This window comes from Cynocephalus volans, chromosome 10, assembly GCF_027409185.1.
Source record: "Cynocephalus volans isolate mCynVol1 chromosome 10, mCynVol1.pri, whole genome shotgun sequence".
Taxonomy (NCBI): Eukaryota; Metazoa; Chordata; class Mammalia; order Dermoptera; family Cynocephalidae; genus Cynocephalus; species Cynocephalus volans.
The window spans coordinates 114,067,276-114,082,316 of NC_084469.1; the positions used below are offsets into that span (position 1 = coordinate 114,067,276).

At 44.8% G+C, this 15,041-nt stretch overlaps 1 long non-coding RNA gene across 1 annotated transcript; it reads right to left on the bottom strand.

Moving 5' to 3' along the window:
• Positions 1 to 788: 788 nt before the first annotated feature.
• LOC134388775 (uncharacterized) lies at positions 789 to 15,021 on the bottom strand. Its single transcript, XR_010024653.1, has 3 exons — positions 14,563 to 15,021; positions 3,941 to 4,060; positions 789 to 3,693 (listed from the first exon to the last, which is right to left on the bottom strand). It is a non-coding gene; the product is annotated as an uncharacterized LOC134388775 (long non-coding RNA).
• Between the last annotated feature and the right edge of the window lie 20 nt (positions 15,022 to 15,041).

Consider the following 15,041-nt stretch of genomic DNA (forward strand, 5'->3'; position numbering starts at 1 on the left):
AGGAAAAGAAGCCAACTAATTAGTCACATGTAGAGGATGACAGAGAACCAAGTCATTATCTGGAAAACCAGGTAATTAAAGGAAAGAACCGAGAAGTGTTCCTGCCTTTCCTGTGACAACAGCACCAGTGCAGGCGAGTGGCAGATGAGGGGAGAGGGCCTCTTAGGATCATGGAATAGTCTAAGTTCTTGATGAAAACAAAATGGTAAAATTAGAATATCACCTCTTTGCATCCCTCAATGGCTCCCATGATACAAAAAGGGAAACCAGCCGAACTGTGTGTCTCCTAATGTGACAACCGGCCACCCCCGAGTGTCGCCTGTGGCTGGAACATGTTGGACAGCACATGAGAGAGAAATCAGCAGAACCCAGAGCCTGGGAAGCTCCCAGGGGGAACGGCCTGGGTGCTTCGCAGAAATCGCAAGAAAAGCAGCAGGGGCTGGCCGGTGAGCTCACGTGGTTAGAGCATGGTGCTCATAACACCAAGATCAAGGGTTCAGATCCCTGTAACAACAACAACAAAAATGTCTATTTAAAAAGCCAAAAAGCACCCTGTGGCCCGGCTGACCCCGATCTCCTTTGAGACCTCACCAGCTCCCATTCCCTGGGCAGCCTCCGCCGCCCCCTCGCAGGCCTCCCTCTGCATTTACAGGACAGTTCGTGCACGTGGGGGGGACCACCCTGCGGTCTTGGCTTTGAGAATCTGCCTCCCACGTCCCTTTCTAGGGCCGCCCTAGTGAAGTACCACAGACCGGGCAGCTAAACAACACGTGTTTATTCTCCCACAGTCCTGGAACCTAGAAATCCTACATCCAGGTCCCAGCAGGGCTGGTTTCCTCTGAGGCCTCCCTCACTGTCGTGCAGATGGCCGTCTTCTCCCTGTGTCCTCACCTGGTCTTCTGTGCATCCTCTGTGTGTCCAAATCTTCTCTTCTCATGAGGACACTGGTCTGATTGGAGTTGGCCCCACAAGAACAGCCTCATTTCTACTTAGTCAGCTCTGTAGAGGCCCCGTCTCCAAATGCAGCCGCATTCTGAGGTACTGAGGGTGAGGCTTCAACATGAGGATTTGGGCAACCACAATTAACTACAAAGCACCTGCCCCTTTCAAGAGCAGTTTTAGGTTCACAGCAAAATTGAGCAGAAGTACAGAGTTTCCATCACTCCCACCCCCGGAGTGCGCAGCCTCTCCTGCTGTCCCCATCCTGCCCCAGAGTGGGACACTTGTACAGTTGATGAGGCTGCGTGGGTACATCATTACCACCTAGAGTCATTAGCACATGGTGCTTTTAAAGACGAGTTCATTCTCTCTCTGGGTTGGGTGGTGTGACAGAGCGAAGGTGGAGGTGGGAATGGCAGCGGAATGAAGAGAAAGGACGGTGCTGAGCCGCAGGGCCAGAGAGCTGCGCGGGAGCGTGAGAGAGGCCACCAGGGCTGGGGTTGGCACGGGGCCCTGCTCGGGACTGCACTGGCACCACTGTGCTCCCCTGCCTTGCACAGGAACCTGTCAGGCTAATGTGACCCAGTGGTCTAAGCAAGGCAAGGGCTCCACTCGGAGGCCAGAGGAGGCTGCAGACCCCAGTGAGATCCTGCTGTGGGTTTCTGGAGCCAGCAGCTTTGCTTCTTTGTGCTTGGTTCCCTGATTTGCAAAATAGAGCCGAGGCATTCTGCAACTCCAGCACATCAGGGAGAAAGAAAGGAGAAGGACAAGGGCACCAAGGAAGTTGGCATCTGCACATCTCGGCCACGTGCGCTGCTGCAGGAAAGCCTGTGGTTTATACTAAGTGGCTAATGACTGATCCTGGAATCAGAGGCAACCAGAGAGAGGAGGAGCCAGGGGTCCGCTAAGGGGGTGGGAGAAGGCCAGAGTCAGGGGTCCGTGGGGAGAACGTCCAAGAAGGCCCCAGCCATCTTCAGAGCTGCAGGTATTTGAGGGGCTACTGACAGCACAACCCAAGGGTGTGGCATCTACACGCCCAGCAGTCACATGGCGCACAATGGGTCAGGGTCTCGAATCAGCTCTCTGAAAAGTGAGCTGCACCCGAAAGCAAGGTTGTCTGTTGCATGGGACCTTGGAGGGGACAGAACAACAACATTAGTGGAGAAAGCTAGTGAAATCTAAGTGAAGTCTGGAGTTAGTTAACAGTGCTGTAGCAGTGTTTGTGTGTTAGTCTTGACCGATGTACCGTGGAAGATGACCACCCGTTACTCTCAGAACGATCTGCAACGTTTCTGCAAATCTAGTTCGTCCAAAAGAAAAAGTTACCTTAGAGAACAAAGCAAAACAAGCCACAGGCGAAAGCTCCAGGAGGCTGAGCGAGCAGGGAGAGAGGGAGGAAGGGGAAGAGTAAAGCGGATTAGAGGCTCCGGGGAACACACGTGGTTGTCTGTGCAGGCAGCACAGAGGTCGGCAAGCTCCTGCTCTTTCATGCGCTTTGATGACGTAGACGATCAAGTTGGAGATTAGGATCGTGAGCAAGCACCAGACTCCCGCTCTGGGCCCCTGGCAATCACTTTTATCATCACCTGGAGGCAGGAAGGAGGGTTCTCCCTCACCCCTCCCCGTGTATTTTCAGAACAGTTGAGCAAATAGTAATTTACTGTTTCCATAGACATTTCAGAGATACCAGGTGACGGGGACTGTGTGGATTGCAAATGTCCCCAGTACCGGTTGGTCTTCTTCTCCCCGAGCCTCTCTGTCCTCTTTCTGGATGATGAAAGGCTGGCAGGATGCCTCCAGGGAGTCCAGGCCTGCAGCCACACCCACCGCCGGGCTGGGTTAGAGACAGAAGGCAGGAGCCCACCTGTGCCCTCTGAGGGCCATGTGCACTGAAGAGGGGCCGTGTGGTGAGCCGCTGTGAGCCTAAGAGGGGAAACGGGCTGGCTCTGTTTCCTGCCTCAGCTAACCCTTTAAAACTATTCATAGATCTGCACCAGAGCCCTGCTTAAAAGTATGGGACCAGAATGTAGCTTCTTGCACACTATTAATCTGGGAAGCAGGAGTGAATGTGGAAAAGCTGCTTTTCGGAGCCATCCCAGCTCCCTCTTGCCCAGGCCTCTTAGACCAGCCAGCTGCATCAACTGCCTGGGGACCACAACTCTAGGAGGGGCAGGCCTACCATCTACGACGAGAAAGGCTGCTGATGCTTCCGTTACACCGACAAAGCGTCTTGCCACAGGGCTCAGCCACATTGGTGGACACGTGTGGTATCCTTCCTCCTCCTGGGGAAATGCTGGGATGATGTAACTTTGCATCAGTCTTCTGGAAGCCCTGTGGCCACCATCCGTGTTGAAGGGCTGCCCTCTGGTGGCCCACTCGGACATTACCGGCTGGGTGCTGCTGACTGACTTCTCAGCTGTGTTGCATCAGTCAGCGGGGGCCAAGGAAACCGAGGTCTGTCTGGCTTCGGTCACAGGTGACCCGGGCTCACTGCCACTACACAGGCCCAGGATTGTGATGGGGGTCGGGGTTGGGGTGAAGGGTACAAGGGTGTGATCTCAGGAAGCCCACCTCTCTGAGGCTCAGTTTCTCCTTGTTGTGAGGACTGTGTCCAATAGGTCACTTGGGCCTTGCTCGTGCCTGAAGACAGCTGGTTGCCAAGTAGGAGCCTCCAAGGAAGATCTGTCTGCTGTTGCTAAGCTGAGGCCCTCATGGACCCCTCATCCTTTGGCCCTTTCTGCCCGTGTCCTTGGCCTAGGAGAGGGGCAGGTGGTCTGTGTGATGTCCAGAAAGGCCCAGCCTGCCCTGCCCCACCCTGACGGACCTGAGCCAGAGTGATCTGATGCTAATAGAAAATAAACTGCCCCTCTGCCCTTTAAACAATAGCACCACCACGTTATGCGTATGACAGAACCTTTGACAGCTTCCCCAGGGGAGCTGGGCAGGGATGAGTGCAGGGTCAGAAACGGAACTGGGTCAGGGGCAGGGTGAGGGTACCCACCTCACATGGAACCGGGTAATTTTAAAATGCGGTAATTCGAGGCTGGCCGATTAGCTCAGTTGGTTGGAGTGTGGTGCTGGTAACAGCAAGATCAAGGGTTTGGATCCTGGAATGGGCCACCTGCCAAAAGAAACAAAAAAAGTGATAAGTCTAGTGACCTGGATTTCTGGCTTTTCTCTTTTTTTGCTTATTCTTTAATACTTTTTGTTATTGTCATTATTAAATGTATACGAGTATTAGAGTGGACATTTCACGCGTGACTCTGGGCAAAGCCGATTGTTCCTGGAGGGTGTACGTCATCGCTCCCTACTGGCCGGCCGCAGCATGTCACTGAAATATCCAGGTGGTCTTTATGACAGAATCTCTGAGGTCTCCTGTGAAGACCACGTGAGCCAGAAACGACCGTGAACATCATATTGACAATGAGTCAGTGAGCAGGTTGTGAGGAAACTGTGAACCTTGCATGTTCCCCGTGTGAGACTGCGGGGGCTTGTCTGTCTCCCCGTGAGTGTGTCCCCTAAACCTACTTTCTGGAAGGTGAGTGTTGGCTTCTGAGCACCCACCTGCTGTATACTGATCTCCCCACAGCAATGGTCTCATGGGGTTCTTTTTTGGGGGTGAATTGAGGGTAACATTAGATACATCACTTACATGAAAAGATGCTCCACCTTTTTGCCAGCGTTTGGTAGTGTTCTGGATTTTGGCCATTCTAATACCAATGGTATCTCATCGCTGCTTTAATTTACATTTATTTTCCTGCTGACTTATGATGTAGAGACATGTACATGACTTATAAAATCATCGGTCAACTGTGTCTTAGTGTAGTGAGGACATCTGAAAGATGGGCACGCCAGACACATTTTGATGGTAGTGGCCTGGATTGGAGCCCCATGTGGAGGGACCCCACAGAAGAGAGGGAACGTGAGGGGTCGCACAACCTCACGGCAAATTCACCTGCATCTCGATTTTGCCTGGGATCAGTTTCTGCCAGTTCCCTGGAATAACCAACCTAGTGTTTTTACTCATCGCGTGAACAGTGTTTCCTGGGCCCGTTGCTGCAGAATCCCCTTGTGCCCCACCTCAGGCCTTCCTTCTCAGGCTACAGCAACAAAGAAAATAAGCAAAATAGACAAATAAGAAGTATGAGTCAGAGTAGCAGCCAACACCAAATTCTTTCGTGGGGATGTTAAAGATGAGAGTTACAGATTTGCAGTGAGACCACCAAGCCCCATGCAGCCAAAGTCCATTCCTAGGGACGACAGGGCTTGTGTCTCTTTCAAACTGCAGCCAGAACTCAGTCGTAAAGTTTTCACTGGTAATATTTGTGTGTGCTAGATCCTTCTTTTTCTTTTTTTTTTTAAGCTTTATTTCTCTTTGGCTTATTTATGTTTTTTGAGTGCTAGATCCTTCTCAATCTTCATTTTATTTCACTTGAAGTCTTATATCAAATGCCTATGGCTCTTAGTCTTTGGAAACGGACAATCTGTGTATGGTGTATTATACCAAATGAAATATTTGACCAACTAAAGTAATCTCCTGCTCTGCCAGATACACGTTCTCTGTGTCCCTTGATGAGTTATTTGGGGACTCTATTCGTTTACAGTTTATTCATAATTTGTTAACATTTGACAAATGTGGCAATAGTGCAACACTTTTGTCCTGGGGATACAAAGGTGAATAAGAAAACAGGGAGATTAAAATCTACCGGAGGAGAGACACAACAGGTGAAAAATCATAATGAGCTAAGCGTCCAGAGTATTCCCAGTACCACCCAAGGAAATGCCGTTCGTGGGAAAGCCTTGATTACTTGGAAGTCAGATAACAGGACTGCTATTCCTCGTATGTCTTGATCACTGGGCTACACAACCCGTTTTCCAGTCGAGTTTCCTGGTGTAAAACTACGCAAGCCTCTTACGACACACCAGCCCTCATTCTGGCGTAGAAGATGTCTTCCCTGTATTTCACTTGCTCTGTGTTCATTGCATCATGCACTAGCATTGCCAAGAATAGGAGGATGTGGTTAGGTTTGTGCCCAGAATGTAGGTTTCAGGACCACACTTCCGTGAATGGTTAATATCTGGCCTCCTCCAGCTGGCCTGTGATCAGAGCCTGTGCGTAAACAGTAAGAGAAAAGCTCTTCTTGAGAATTAGGAGGTTTCAGTGCTATTTCCGTAGCCAGACACCTGGAATTTAAGAGGTTATCACTATAACATCTAAGCATTAAGTTGTTGACTATGGGATCCTTGGGCTGGAAAAGTGAGCAGGCTCCTTAGTCAGGCAGGATTTTGAAAATGCAGAAGTTCTAAACAGTGATATTACAGGAATTCTACTTACATTCAGAATTATCAACATCTTCAACTGTTTGGTCAAGGAGCTTTACCTTTTTAAAAACAAATTTAGCAGTAGGAACAGGTTTGCACTGTTTTGTAGTTTGTATTTAGTCTGGTACCACTAATCAGTGCATGCATGAAAGGTGATACATTGGCCATGTTCGGATAGGTTTAGGGGACATACTTGCCTATAAACAGACATGAACCTGCAGTCTCACATGGGGAGCATGCAAGGTTCACGGTTTACAACCTGCTCGCTGGCTAATTGTTCTGAACATGATGCTAAAGGTGGTTTTCTAGTCTGCAGTTAGCATGCCCAGCACAGCCTCTGTCTTTTGTTCCATTTTCTGTGCTATTTTCTAGGTTTCTGTGTTTCCCTGTCCCCTATCTTTGCATCTGATGTCTTACAAAATATCCCTGATGTTCATGTGATGCCCCTGAGATCCGGTGATGAAGAAAACAAGGAGACAGCAAGAACGAGGGAGACCGAGCCCAGGGCACTAGGCAGACGTGTGGAACCACGGCTCAGATCTCTGCTAATATGATTCGCAGGAAACCCCCCGAATGCTAATAGTGGCTGTGTGTGGGAGGTAGGACTAGAAGTGACCCTCAGGTTTCCTTTGTTACACTGGTTGCCTTTTTTTCAAGGTTAAAAATGAGTATATATGAATTACACACTGAAAAACACCAGTTAGAAATGAAGCGATGCTGAATTTCAAGGAACACAGTAGACTGGGTTATTTGGATCATTCCTTCTACTCAGAACTAAAATACTCTGGATAAGTGTTGAAACAAGTCTTCTTTAAGACATCAGAAAGCTAGTGAGGAGCAAGGAATGACCAGGTCGGAACTTCACGGAAAGTAGAAACAAAGAAAGGCAGGAGGTCGTGAGTCCGCTTCTGCTCACAGACACGCGCCAGTCTTGCTGGACTCTCCTTTAGTCTTCACAGCCTCCAACGGCAAGAGAAAAGTCCTCAAGTCTGAGCCTGTCCAGCGTGGGATCTAAGAGAGATTCCCTCCAGATTCAGCTGAGATCTCAAGAGCGCTGCCTGAAGGCGGACAAATAGAACTCTTGAAAATATAATAACCATGATGAAAAATTATATGGACAGGTTCAACAGACTTGACGGGGCTGAGGAAAGAATCCACCAGCTAGGAGATGAATCAGAAAGGACCAGAATGTAGCACAGAGACACAGAAAGGTGTGGACTGTAGAAGGGTGGCTGAGAGGCCTGGCAGAGGGAGTGGGAGCAGCATCACGCCGCTGACTGGCATCCTGGGGGACAGAGAAGGAAGCAGAGGGACTCTTCGAAGAGAAAATAATGGAGAGTCCCCGACACAACAGAGCTGCCATCCACAGGAATATGAAGACTAGCAAATCTCATACTGGATAAGTCAAAATAAACTAACATCTGGATTTACCTTTGAAAATGCAGAATAAGGTCAAATCATAAAAGCAGTTAGAGACAAAACATACTTTCCAGAAAAATCTCTAGAAAGTTTCCAAATACCTGGAAACTAGATAACATGCTTGTATGTAACCCGTGGGCCTAAGAAGAAATCAAAAGGGAAATTAGGAATTATTTAGTACTACAGGAAAATCTAGCACAGCGTATCACAATGTGTGGAATGCATCTGAGGCAATATGCAGAGAGAAATTGGTGGCCCTGCACATGGGAGACCACACATCAATGACCTTGGCATCTAAATTAAGACCCTAGAAAAAGAAGAGCAAATGAAATCCAAAGTAAGCAGAAGAAATGAAATAAGCATCAGAAAGGAAAACAGAAAAATAAAACAGAAGAACAGGAGGGAATATTCTATGAAACAAAAATCTGTGTCTTTTGAGATCAGTAAAGTTGATAAACCTCTAACTCGACCTAGCCTGATTAGGAAAATAAGGAGAGAAGACAAATTCCCGTCACTGAAAACGAGAGAGATGACATCACTACAGATCTACAGATAGAGAAAGGATAAAAAGGAACTGTTATGGACAACTTTTTACCAAAAAATTCAACAGCTTAAAGAAAATGAACAAATTCCTTGAAATATACAAATTACCAATGCTCATTCAAGAAGAAATAAATTACCTGTATAACCCCGTATCTATTAAGGTAACTGAATTTGTAGTTAGAAAACTTCCCACAAAGAAAACTCCAGGCCATGTTCGCCTCACTGGTGAATTCTACCAGGCATTTAAGCAAAAAAAAAAAAAAAAAAAAAAAATCGATTCTACATCAGCTCTTCTAGAATATTGAAGAGGAGGGAATACTTCCAAGCTTATTTTATGGGAAAAGAATTAATCAGATACTAATCCATGAAAAGACATTACAAATAAAGAAATCTACAGACCAATATTGATCTCTCTTGAACACAGATGCAAAATTTCTTAATGAAATTGTAGCAAATCCAATCCAATGGTATATTAAAAGGATAATATATCATGACCAAGTGGAGTTTAGACAGCAATGTTGCATACATTTGTTTGATATTAAATTAATCGATGGAATTCACCATATTAATATTGTATTTAAAAAAGAAATAAATCATATAATTATTTTAATAGATGCAGAAAAAGCATTTAACAAAATCCAACATTCATTCCTCATAAAAACTCTCAGAATACTGGAAATGAAAGAATACTTTCTTAATAAGATAATGGGCAGCTATGGAAAACCTACAGCTAACATCACACCCAATGGTTGAAGACTGTATGAGTTCCTTGTCACTGCAAAACAAATTACCACAAACTTAGCTGCATCTATTTGCTCACAGTAGGTCAGACATCTAGAGACAACATACCTCAGAAAGCTAAAATCAAAGCATCAGCTCACCTGTGCTCTCACCATGAACTTCGAAGAGGATTCCAAGTTCATGGGGTTGTGGATTGTGGCCCAATTGTTTTTTGTGGTTGTAGGACGGAGGGTCCCATTTCATGGCTGCCTGTCAGCTGGGGGTCGCTCTTGGCTCCTAGAGGTCACCTACACTCCATGCCACGTGATCCCCTCCATCCTCAGAGCCAGCGATGGAGAATCTCCCTCACACTGTATCACCAAGCTTTGAATCTCTCTCACCAGGAAAAGTCTGATCCCCTTTAAGGACTCACCTGATTATGTCAGGTGCACGAGGGTTAATCTCCCTTCATTGTCAACTATGCCATATAATATAACCTAATCATGAGAGTGATGTCCATCACATGAACAGTCCTGGGGATTCTACAGGGCATGTATACCAGGGGGCAGGGATTCTTGGGGACATCTGAGGATTCTGCCTACCACAGAGACTCAATGCTTTCCTCCCAAGATTGGGAACAAGGCAAGGATTTCTGCTCTTCCTTCTTCCTTTCAGCATAATACTTGAGTTCTAGCCTGTGCAATAAAGCAAGAAAAATCAAAAATCTACAAAAAAGCTACTAGAACTGATAAGTGAATTTAGCAAGGTTGTAGGATACATGATCAATACATAAAAATGGTTGTTTTTTTATATACTAGCAACATACAATCAGAAATTGAAATTGAGTAAATACCATATATGAGGGTACTTTAAAAAGGTAAGGGGAAAATAAAATTGAAAGATTATATGAATCTTTGCATGAATTTTAAAAAATACCCTTGCACACTAGCATCAAAAAATATGAAATACTTAGTGATAAATCTTACAAATAATGTGCAAGACCTATACATTGAATAGTCCCCCCCCCAAAAAAAAAAAACCTGCTTAGAGAAGGTTTAAAATGGGCCCAGGTAATTGGAGAGATATAGTATACTTATGGATTGGAAAACTAAACATTGTTAAGATACCAATTTTCCCTAGATTGGACTATAGATTTAATGCAATCCCAATTAAAATCTCGAGAGGTTGTGTTTGTAGAAATTGACAAGCTTATTCTAAAATTCATAAGGAAATGGAAGGGACCGAGCACAGTTAAAAACAACTTTGAAACAGAAGAACAAGGTTGGAGGTGATACAATCTGACTTGAAGAGTTATTATAAAGCTACAGTGATGAAGACAGTGTGGTGCTGCCATCAAGATGGAAAATTGATCAATGGAACCAAGTAAACAGTTCAAACATAGCCTCACACATAGATGGTCAATTGCTTTTTGACAAAGGCAATTCACTGGAGAAAGTATAATCTCCTCAACAAATGGTGGTGGAACAATTAAACGTCACATGCCAAAAAATTTCTTATTGATCCATACCTTGTACCCCAAACAAAAACTAACTCCAAATGAATCACAGATCTATTTATAAAATAACCAACTAAAAACTTTTAGAAGAAAACGTGGGAGAAATTCTCAGTACCCTGGGCCTATTTGGGAAATAGGCTGTTTGTGTGTGGGGGTATGGGAACTATCTGTAATTCTAGCAAAATTTTTCTGTTAACCTAAAACTGCTATAAAAATGAAGTATTACTCAGAAAAAAATAAAAATTTAAAAGAGAATATTTTGACTATGTACTCTAAAGGAATAAAGCTACACAATTTTAAAAAAAGATAGAAAATCTCATGACTCTATGCTAGGCACATTTTTTTTAGATGTGACACCAAAAGCATGACCTATAAGGAAAAAAATTACCAGATTGGACTTTATCAAAATTAAGAACTTTTGATCTTTGACAGACACTCTTTTTTTTTTTTTTGTCTTTTTCGTGACCTGCACTCAGCCAGTGAGTGCACCGGCCATTCCCATATAGGATCCGAACCCGCGGCGGGAGCGTCGCCGCGCTCCCAGCGCCGCACTCTCCCGAGTGGCCACGGGCTCGGCCCGACAGACACTCTTAAGAGCATGAAAATTCAAGCCACAGACTGGGAGAAAATATTTGTAAATCACATGTACGATGAAGCTGTTGAATTCAAAATATCTCAAGAACTCTCAAAACTCATTTTAAAAAAACCCAAAGAACTCAATAAACAATGGGCCAAATATTTGAGCCAGCATTTTACCAAAGAAGATATCCAGATGGCAGATGAACAGAAAAGGAGATGCTCAGTATGATTAGCCATTAGGAAATGCAAATTTACAGCACAATGAGATACAATTATGTACCTATTAGAATATCTAAAATTAGGGGCTGGCAGGTTATCTAAGTTGGGTAGAGCGTGGTGCTGATAACACCAGGCCCAGGGTTTGATCCCTGTACTGGCCAGCCGCCAAGAAAAAAAAAGAAAAAGAATATCTAAAATTTAAAAATCCGACCACACCAAACATGGATGAGAAGGTGGAGCCACTGGCACTTCCTGCCCTGCTGTGGGGAATGCATAACCACTCTGGAAAACAGTGTGGCAGATTCCTAAAAATTCAGACGTGCACTCAGCACAATACCTGGCCGTTCTCCTAGGTATTCACCCAACAGAAGTGAAAGCGTATGTCCATGCAAAGATTTGCACATGAATGTTCACAGCAGTTTTTTGTAACAGCCTCCAACTAGAAGCAATCCAAATTGTGCATCAACAGGAGCACCGATAAACGAGTTATGGTGCATACACAAAATGGAATACTGCCCAGCAACAGAAAGGGACAAATGGTGGATTCACACAACAGCAACAGTCATGGATGAACCTCAAAAGAATCAGGTTCAGTGACAGATTGAGTTCTCCCCGTCCCCCACAAACAAATACACACTGTATGATTCCATTTTGTAAAATCCTAGGAAATGCAAACTAATCAGTGGTTCCAGAAAACATATAGTGATTGCTCAGGGATGGGGGTGCAGGAAGGGAGGAAAAGATTACAGAGGGAAATGAGAAAACTTTGGGGATGAGAGAGATGTTCATTTTTGTGATTTTGATGATGGTTTCATGGGTGTATACAGACATCAACATGTATTAAATTCTACACTTTATTTATTGTTTTAATTAGAAGAATATTATATCACATTTAGCTCTATGCCAAGATATTTGAAAATCTCCATTAAAAAGATGACCCATTACCTAGGCACACACAGGTTTCCAATTTGGGACTTCAAGGCTGACAAACTCCACATGCTTTTCTTCTCATCCCTCGAGCCCCCTACAGATTGGGTGGCCCTTCTCAGAGGGTAGGGGCCAACTGTAGGTCACTCCTGACCCCAGATCCACCTGCACTGGCCCAGCCACGTGTGTACAGTTTAAATATATGCAGCTTATTGTATATAGATAATAAACAGATAAATCTATATAGTTGGAAAGTATAATAATCCTCTCCCTGGAACTGATTCAAGTAAGTAGAAAAAAAATTCAGTAAGGATATATAACAACACTATTCACCGACTGGACCTGATCGACAATTACAGAACTCCATCCACCCCAACAACTGCAGAATCATATTTACTCCAAGAGCACATAGAACATTCTCTCATACGGACCACATGCTGGGCTGTAAACCAAGTCTCAGTAAATTTAAGGGGACTGAAATCATGCAGAGAGTGCTCTCTGACCGCAATAGAATTATAATTTATTATTTAAGTTATAAATAATAAAAATATAATAAAATGACCCACAAATATTTAGAAATTAAATAGTACCCCAGAAAGGAGAGAATTTTGCCTTCAGCCACTATGAAGCAATGATACTAAATTTACCCTTTCCCCTTAGACAACTAGAAAACTGAATAAAATATATAAAACAATGATTTTGATTTTACTTTCTCCCTTTTCCCTTCTTCGCTTTTCCTCACCTTCCCTTCTTCCCTCCTTCCCTCTTTCCCCTTTCCTCCCTTTCTTCCTCCTTGTCTCATTTCACAAAGCACTTGAGGAATATCTTCACATGTTGTCTGCCTCAGCAGAATAAAACCTCCTTGAGGCTGGTGGTTGAATCTCCTGTTTGGTAAACCTCACATGGCATAGTACAATGTTCCACACATTGCAGTATTCAATTAATGTTGTCAAATGAAATAATCGTCAGCCAGTTCAAAATTATGACCTCACCTCACAGCACATAGAATCTCTAAAATCTGTATTTTGCTTTTTATTTTTCTGCTTTATTATTATTTCATTTGATTCTTCCAATAATTCTCTGTAGTAGGTAGGCTGGTTTCTCACTTTTCAGATAGGAAATGTGCAAAGAACTGCCTCCTCTAATCACATTTGGGAGAACCTTCCAATCCCATCGATTATTTGGGGTGAGGGTAATTAGATGTCAGCATACTTTCCTTCAATTTAGTCTATTATTAATATTTTTTTTCTCTCTTGGCTTCAACTTGAAGGCAGCAGAGGGCGCCTGATCACACAAAAGATATGCTGTAAAAGTGATGTATTAGATTTAAGATAATTCATTAAAGTTTTAAAAATGTGAATTCCACTAAAATAGGACCCTGTACTTAGTCTTTTCATTATTTCAGGATTCTGATCTCATTTCAGATGTCCTATTCCCTTTCCTTCTCAGTAATGAGAATTTCAACCTCACATAAATCACCATGATAGGTACAATCCAAGAGCCTTTCAATTTAGCTTCAAGATTCTCTTGGATAATAAAAGTATTAAGCCCTGCATTTACCAGCTCTTTCTAAATCTTCAATAGGGAATACACTCCCCCTCTTACCACCCTTAAGTGGGGAGCACTGTGATGTATTGCAGACAGATGAGCAGTGATTGAAGGACTATTTGCTTCAAGTGCATTGCCTCAGGGTTATCCAGTATTCTCAGAAAAGTATGAGAGGATTAGGTATCTTCTCAAAGCCACAGCACACTAAAGGGAATGTAACCATCTCCCCAGGGCAATAGTGAGGATTCAGCCTTTTGTAGCTCATCATAGAAGACGATCTTAGCCCGAGTTTCTGTGAAGTTCTCCAGCTTGTTTCTGATCTGCTTCTAACTGGTTCTTTTTTTCTACCATCACACATGTTCTCCTACAAGCAATGCTGGAGACTGTGGGAGCCTTGATCCAGTTCTACCTTTTCTTCCCATTGTTTCCCCACATTTTATTTTTCCTCATAAAGAACTGGATCTATGGACAAGACCTGGACTTGGTTGGAAAATCATTCCTCCTTGGCTGCTCAGTGATTGGCAATTGATTGGATCCAAAGTAATTCCTTGAAGGCTAAGTCCTTTAGCAGTTCACCGACAAAGTAAGAAACTGGATCATTTACTGATTTATGTTCTTCCCTTTCCAAATCTTTGCTTGTTCTTGTCCTTAATTTGCCCTATTTGCTTGATTACAAGCCCAGAGATGACATCTTCTAAGTAATGATTAGCATTTTCACTCTACCTGTCAAACCACGGCCCTCCACGTTCTACAGATGGTTTTTGCCACTTACTGCATTATTTCACTCAAACCCTGGAATACAATTTCTTAGGCCGTTAGATTTCACCCACCTCCGCCAGTCAGGCCTGATCAACTGAGTACCCTCGGAGGTGACATCACCAGCCCCAGCAGCCATCGAGGAGGGAAATGTCCTCTATCTACACTTGCGGGGAGTCAAGCAGAAGACAGAATGGCGAGAACCCTCGCTACCTACAGTATCTGGCATTTCCTATGGGATGGGAGAGGGCACAGTCTTCATTCAGGGCCTGCAAATCCCGGCAAGTGTATGAAGCGTGGGGCCGCGAGGCCGCAGCATCCACCGGACAGGGGCCGAGGCAGGAAACTCCACGAGGGGCAAGCCACGAGCCCACGCGGGCAGGCAGGGAGCGCAGGCAGCCCCAGGTTGGCGGGTCTCGGGCGTGAGGGGGGCGGCCGTAGCCTGGAGGCGTCTCCTCGGACATTACCCGGGGCCCGAGGCCCTGACCCCGCGTCCCAAGACCCAGCGCCAGGACCACCAGGAGCGTAGCACCCGGGGCCGCCCAGAAGCGGC